Below are 7612 nucleotides of genomic sequence, written 5' to 3'. Positions count from 1 at the left end.
ATTGAATACTGCTGCTATTTCAGAGTCCATCAGATCATTTAAAGAGATTGGAGAAGGGAGTTGCTGGGGTTTTGTGCCATCAAGTCTGTCATGATCTGAGTGCGGGAGGGTTCGTAGACATGCACATTGTTGGTAGTAACCATGTTCAGATGCCTTATTATTTGAAATAGCCTTCACCTGTTAATTAATGTTTGAATTATGTTGATTTCAGTTGGTTTCTTACAGTAAAAGTTTAAAAATATGAAATCTGGTTCTTTGATTTTCTTTCCTCCCACAGTCCAAGGATGTGCAGGTTAGATGGGGTAAAGGGGTCTTGGGGAGGGGGCTGGAGAGTAGGATACTCTTTCCGAGGGCCGGTGCAGACTCGATGGGTCAAAGAGCCACCTTCTGCACTGTAAGCATTCCATGGAATATGGCTGCTGGTGAATGTTACTCATGAGCTGAAATGATTGAATGGGAAGTAAGAGACCCTACATAGGGGAGGTCAAGTTGGAAAGACTGTGAGATTGCTCATGGTCCTATGTTTGTTTGAGAAGTAACGAGAGTGTCTGTAACTGCATATCTTTGTTGATTCAACTAATTACAGTAAAATTTATCTTTGTGTTTGAAATATCCTTCACCTATTAATTAATATTTTAATTAAATTGATTTCAGTTGGTTTGTTGCAGGAAAAGTTTTAAAATCTGAAATCTTGTCCTTCGATTTTTTTTCCATTGGCTTTGTGGGCGCTCCTCTCTTTTGAAAGTTTTAGCCTCTATCAGGCAGGCTTGTAACAGGACTGACAGAGGAGCTTTGATTAGACACCATATGGGAGACTATTGCAGGAAGTTGAGGGAAGGGAAATTAAGAGGAGCATTGAATTGCATTAAGAGGAGCGTTGAATTGGATTAAGAGGGAGGAAACAAAGGTTGGAAGTTACAAACTATTTTTCAGAGAGGTTGGACATAGATAGTAGTGCCCTAAGTGTTCTGTTCTGTAATCGGGCAGCACAGTAGCACAGTGGTTAGCACTGTTGCTTCACAGCTCCAGGATCCCAGGTTCGATTCCCGGCTTGGGTCACTGTCTGTGCGGAGTCTACACGTTCTCCCCGTGTCTGCGTGGGTTTCCTCCTGGTGCTCCAGTTTCCTCCCACAAGTCCCGAAAGACTTGCTGTTAGATGATTGGACATTCTGAATTCTCCCTCTGTGTACCCAAACAGGCGCTGGAATGTGGCGACTAGGGGATTTTCACAGTAACAGCGTAAATATAAGCTTACTTATGACAATAAAGATTATTATTTTATTTAAATTATTATTAATCACACCTGTTCAGTTTCTAACAATGGTTTAGAGATCGAAGGAGTGATGCTCAAAAATGAAGATAATATAAGATAGAAAACAATTATAAATAGACATGGAAACATGTAAGAGGCGATATAAGGTAACGTAATTCCCCTCACTCCACCCCCATTTCATTGTTGATCACAATTGGGTGCCTTACAGTTACTGACGGTGAATTGTCTCACAATTGTTTTTTCCCATTGCACTGGTTTAATAATGCTGAAAAACACTGGACAACCTTAGCAGATCTGGGTGATTCTTTGTCAAAGGTTCAATAATGTCCCCTGGCCTTTCAGGAAAAAAATCTGCTTCTTATTTTAGTATCAGTTTGCTTCGGAGGTGGTGACATAGTGGTGTTGTCACTGGACTAGTAATCCAGAGACCAGGGTAAAGCTTTGGAGACCCAGGTTCAAATCCCACCACGGCAGATGGTGAAAATGAATTCAATAAAAATCTGGAATTAAAAGTCTAATGATGACCCAGAAACCATTGTCAATTGTTGTAAAAAAAACCTATTCACTATTGTCCTTTAGGGAAGGAAATCTGCCGTCCTTACCCGGTCTGGCCTACATGTGACTCCAGACCCACAGCAATGTGGTTGACTCTTAAATGTCCTCAGGGATGGGCAATAAATGCTGGGCCCAGCCTGTGTTGCCCACATCTCATGAAAGAATAAAAGGATTTTCAAATTATTTCTGTATCCAGTTGCCCCCCCCCCCCCCCCCCCCCCCATGCTGTTAACCGAATGTTGATGGTGGCTGGTGTGAACAGACATTTTCATTGGTCATAATAAAAACAGCAAGTGCTGGAAATCCTGGCAGCTTCTGGAGAGAGAGGCAGAATTAACTTTCCGAGTCTGGGGACTTCTTCAGATTGAAATGGGCTGCTGAGAAAAAGCTTTACACATTCTCCAGTTGCTGTGGTCCGTGTTGTAAATCAGGAGCTTTGTGGAACCGCAGGGGGTGAAGATGTTGAGAAAATCATTCTGAAGGTGTGGGGGATTTGTGATGTGCATCCCCCCCCCCCCCCCCCCAGGGACTGAACCCGCAACGATTCTGTCAACAGTCCCCAGAACAAAGAACAAAAGCAACCCAACCAGCGCTAATGCACCTTTATTGAGTATCAAATCTGGACTGGATGTGTCTGCTGTGAGTCTATTTATATTAAATCCTGAACTAAACAATAATCTAAATGTAACAGCTGCAAACAACTCCAGATTTATGGAAGATAAACATTGGCCTTCTCCTGGGTCAACTTTCCAGTGTTAAAATTGTACTTCTACGTTTTTCTGAAAATTTCCTAAAAGTGGTCAATTCTTGTCTATTTGGGACAGTTTTCACATCAAAAAATTAACGATGTTCGCCCGGTTTGAAGTTTTTTAAATGGCTGAAAACTGGAGTGTCAATAATTCCGGTAACCGAGGGAGGGGAGAAATTCGAATGAAAGAGAAAAGAGATACCGGAGATTGAATTACTATTTCACTCATTTGAAAGAGATTGCTAACCCCAATCTGACTTAAATGTGTCTGTTTAGTTTGGTAACATTCCTCAAACCAGCCTATAATTTACAGGAAATACTTTCTTAACTCTCAATTTATCAAGTGTTGCCTTCCAACCAGTGTGTTCAGAATGTCAATGTTAAATCTCCAGGGGTGCAGTATGTTCAATATATTTTATGAAGGTGATATTTTTACGCCAAGTTCAGCCTTTTAGCAATAAATAACAAAAAGAAAAAGTCAGAAAGTCGCGTGGAAGCTGCCTGAACCGATATTGATGCCAAAGCAGATCACTGGAGAGCTTTCCCCGTCTTTATGGCTCTTCCCGTGGCCACCCGCCCCGTCTCTTTCTGTTGAGGTGGACGCCGCTTTCTTTGGCCGCGATTTTAACAGGACCCCGTTCAGCAAGTTCAGCTTTATCGCCGCCAGTTGGAGTTAATGCACAAAATCCGTCCTTTTCCCACCGAGAGATTTGGGTTCGAGGTTGCTGCATTTGGAAAATGCGTTTCTGTTGCCATTCTGCGGAGTAGCGTGAAAAGAACAGCAGGAAACTTGGGATGTCAAAAAAACCCGGGGGTCCCGGACACACTCTGCGCCGGGGTCCCGGACACACTCTGCGCCGGGGTCCCGGACACACACTGTGCCGGGGTCCCGGACACACTCTGCGCCGGGGTCCCGGACACACTCTGCGCCGGGGTCCCGGACACACTCTGCGCCGGGGTCCCGGACACACTCTGCGCCGGGGTCCCGGACACACTCTGCGCCGGGGTCCCGGACACACTCTGCGCCGGGGTCCCGGACACACTCTGCGCCGGGGTCCCGGGTGGAGCTTTACCATTCAGCTGGACCGAGGCCAAGCAGTGAATTCTATTATTCATCAAAATGTACAACATTAGTTACTTGATGGCGGAGCACAATATTAAAGAAACACAACCTTACTGAAAGTGATAAAAATCTTCAATAAAACTGTAATGAATCTTGCCCGCTACCTTTAATGAGCGGTTCTTTGACAGTTTGACATTAAACTCTAGCAGATGACATTAAGGTCTGACTACTCAAAGAAATCTGAAATTAAGGCTTCAGTACATGTTAATACAGCTATTAAAAATCCAAACCTTTGCACTCCAGGCTAGACAGCCGATCTAAGTACAAGTTTATAAAAGGTAATTACACTCACATTTAAATGCAAGGTGCGCGAGAAAGAAAATGGGGACGGGACTCGTTTAAATGTGTTCTTTTGAATATTTATTAAGCATAATATTGACAGGTAAATCATTTACCAAGTTTCAGTGAGTGCATAAAAGCAAAGAGATTGATTTTGCAATTACCCTTCACATCCATATCACAGGATTCTTATTAGTGCTGAATGTCCTAATTAAATACCTTACACCTCGTTTACACTCTAGAAAAAATTCTATTCAGATTGCATTTATCCAAATTGAACTCGCTAATTCTGACGTGCTGGAGTGTTGAAGAATCACCTAAATGGCAAAAAACAGCTGTAGCGAATATTTTATAAGATATAAAACGTTAGAATATCATAACCTCCGGGGGAAACACTCCGAAATCAGTTGCTCTGAAATCTCACCCCTAAAATTAGCTGCCCAGTAACCTCATCTGCACCCAGTATAATCACTAAAGAAAATATTTTTATTGTATTTTTCTGAAAGATCACTTTGTGTAGGATGCATACCTGAGACATTACATTTCCAAGGGATAATGACTTATGATTGGTGAACAAATATTTATCTGTTAGATTGCTTATTATAAGCTCCAGGGTCCCAGGTTTGATTCCCCACTGGGTCATTGTTCATGAGGAGTCTGCACATTCTCCCCGTGTCTGCCTGGGTTTCCTCCGGGTGCTCTGGTTTCCTCCCACAGTCCAAGTTAGATGGATTAGCCATGTTAAATTGCCCTTGGTGTCCAAAACGGTTAGGAGGGGTTATTGGGTTACGGGGCTCGGGTGGAAGTCAGGGCTTATGTGGGTTCTATGCAGACTCGATGGGCCAAATGGCTTCCTTCTGCACTGTATGTTCTATGTTGTATGTTCTGATCATAAATTGCTGGAGGTTTTGACGAGGTAACAGAAAGGGTTGATCAGGGTGATGTTGTTGATGTGGTCCTCAAAAGAAGTTTGCAAACCAAAGAGAAAATGCTGGAAAATCTCAGCAGGTCTGGCGGCATCTGAAAGGAGAGAAAGAGCAAACGTTTTGAGTCCAGATGACCCTTTGTCAAAGCTGTCAAAAGATGTTTGATACAGTGCCACACAAAAGTTGTGGACAGAGTTACAGCTCATGGAATAAAAGGGACAGTAGAAACTGGGGATCTAATAGAGTTCTTACATCTTGAGAAGGGGAAATTTACTCTAAGGGAGGCAAATGAGGGGTTACACAAGAGATGGAGTCTGTTTCTTTAGTATTTTCATAGATTATCATAGAATTTACAGTGCAGAAGGAGGCCATTCAGCCCATTGAGTCTGCACCGGCTCTTGGAAAGAGCACCCTACCCAAGGTCAACACCTCCACCCTATCCCTATAATCCAGTAACCCCACCCAACACGAAGGGCAATTTTGGACACTAAGGGCAATTTATCATGGCCAATCCACCTAACCTGCACATCTTTGGATTTTGGAGAACAAGTTACCGTCAAATGTTAGTGGGGCGCAGGGAGTTGGTGCAGGGCTTATTGTATTTGGGGGTGTAATGTTTTTGTTTTGTTTGTAAAATGTTAAAATGCTAAAAGTTCTAATAAAAATACTTTTCAAAAATTAACATGGCCAATCCACCCACTTGCACTTCTTTGGACTGTGGGAGGAAGTCGGAGCACCCGGAGGAAACCCACGCAGACAGGGAGAGAACATGTAAACTCCACACAGACAGTCACCCAAGGGTGGAATTGAACCCGGGTCCCTGGCGCTATGAGGCAGCAGTACTAATCACTGTGCCACCGTGCCAGCCTAGACTCCAGAAGCAACTGACCAATCAACAACAATAATGTATATTTAGAAAGTGCCTTTAATGTAATGAAATATCCCAAGAGTTTCACAGGAACATTATAAAACAAAGTATAACATTGAACCACGTAAGGAAAGATTAGGTCAGGTGACAAAAGTTCGGTCAAAGTGATGGGGTTTCTAAAGGGGGAAAGTGAGGTCGAGTGGGGAAAGGTGTTAGGATGGAATTCCAGAGCTTTGGGCCCAGGTTCTTCCCTCTGGCTGGGGGTCGGGGGGTGGGTGGGGGGGGGGGGGGGGGTGGCGGCGGGGGGTTCTAATATAGGTACACAATTTCAGGATAATGAGCCAATCATTTAAGAATGAGATGAGGAGGAATTTCTTTACTCAGAGGGAAATGCCACAGGGATCTGTGTTGGGGCCAGAGCTATTTCTGATCTATGTTAATGACGTGGATTACGGGACATTGTGCATTGCACTCGTGTGCTGATGAAACAATGATAACGAGGAAAGCAAGTTGTGGGGAGGAGGCAAAGCGTCCACAAAGGGAAGCAGATAGGTTAAGTGAGTGGATAAAAAATTGGAAGATGAAGTATAACGTTGGAAAATGTGAGGTTGTCCATTTTGGGAGGAAGAATAGAAAAATATAACATTATTTGAATGGAGACTGCAGAATACTGCAGTACAGAGGAATCTGGGTGTCCTTGTATGTGAATCATAAAATGTTAGCATGCATGAACATCAAATAATTAGGAAGGCAAATGGAATGTTTTTATTGTAAAGGGGATGGAATATAAAAGTCGGGAAGTCTTGCTGTAACTGGACAGGGCACTGGTGACAGCAGGTCGAGAAAATTGCAATGCAGTTTTGGTTTCCTTAAAAAGGCACCTCAGGCAGTTCAGAGAAGGTTGACAAAGTTGATTCCTGGGATGAAGGGGTTGTCCTTTGAGGAAAGGTTGAGCAGGTTGGGTAGATATTCATAGAGGTTTAGAAGAATGAGAGGTGATCTTATTAAAATAATAAGATTCTGAAGGGGTTGACAGGGTGGAGAGGATGTTTCCCCTCATTCTAGAATCTAGAACTAGGGTGTAGAGTTTCAAAATAAGTGGTCTCCCATTTCAGCGGCGATGAAGAAGAATTTCCTCTCTCAGAGGATTTTTAATCTTTGGACTTCCCTTCCATAGAGAGCAGTGAGGCTGGGTCATTGAACACATTCAAGGCTGAGTTGGATGTTTTTATCTATGAGGGAGTTGAGGTTTATGGGCAGGAATGTGGAGTTAAGGTCACAATCAGATCAGCCATGATGTTTTTGAGTGGTGGAGGAGGCTCGATGGGCCAAATGGCTTACTCCTGCTCCCATTCCTCATGTTTTACATGTTGGTGTTGTGAATCTTTGGAATTCTCTATCCCAGAGGGTTGTGCTCCATCATTGAAAATGTTTAATGATGAGATAGACAGATTTTTGGTCTTTCAGGGAATCAAGGGATATGGGGAGTAGGCAGGAAAATGGGATTAATGTGAATGATCAGCCATGATTGTAAGTGAATTGCAGAATGAGCTCAAGGGGCCGTATGGTCGGCCCCTGTAACTATTTCTTATGTTCTTATGAGATACAAGTTTTGAATGCGATAGGTATTTAGTACTCTCAGCTTTGGTGGCCCATTATATGGCCAGTTGGCAAGTGATGCGCAGAGAGGGTTGAAGCTATTGTATTATCAGCCTGATGTCTGTGTTATGCTATCTCCTGCTCAGCTACAATAGGTTTATATTCTGTTATCAGGCCATGTGCAGCACTTCATATAAACCTGGGCAAAGCGGATTTGACTGTGCCCCTGGGAGTTGGGAGA

The 7612-nt window shown here is 43.3% G+C and overlaps 1 long non-coding RNA gene across 2 annotated transcripts in view; it reads right to left on the bottom strand.

The window, feature by feature from the left end:
• Positions 1-2394: 2394 nt before the first annotated feature.
• LOC119977860 overlaps positions 2395-7612 on the bottom strand; it is a 51199-nt gene continuing 45981 nt past the window's right edge. For both annotated transcript variants that reach the window (XR_005463299.1, XR_005463300.1), the window contains exon 4: positions 2395-3333. This is a non-coding gene — a long non-coding RNA (uncharacterized LOC119977860). The remainder of the gene's footprint in view (positions 3334-7612) is intronic.

The sequence above is a fragment of the Scyliorhinus canicula genome, chromosome 14, assembly GCF_902713615.1.
Source record: "Scyliorhinus canicula chromosome 14, sScyCan1.1, whole genome shotgun sequence".
Lineage (NCBI taxonomy): Eukaryota > Metazoa > Chordata > Chondrichthyes > Carcharhiniformes > Scyliorhinidae > Scyliorhinus > Scyliorhinus canicula.
This window is presented reverse-complemented; position numbering and strand designations above follow the sequence as displayed.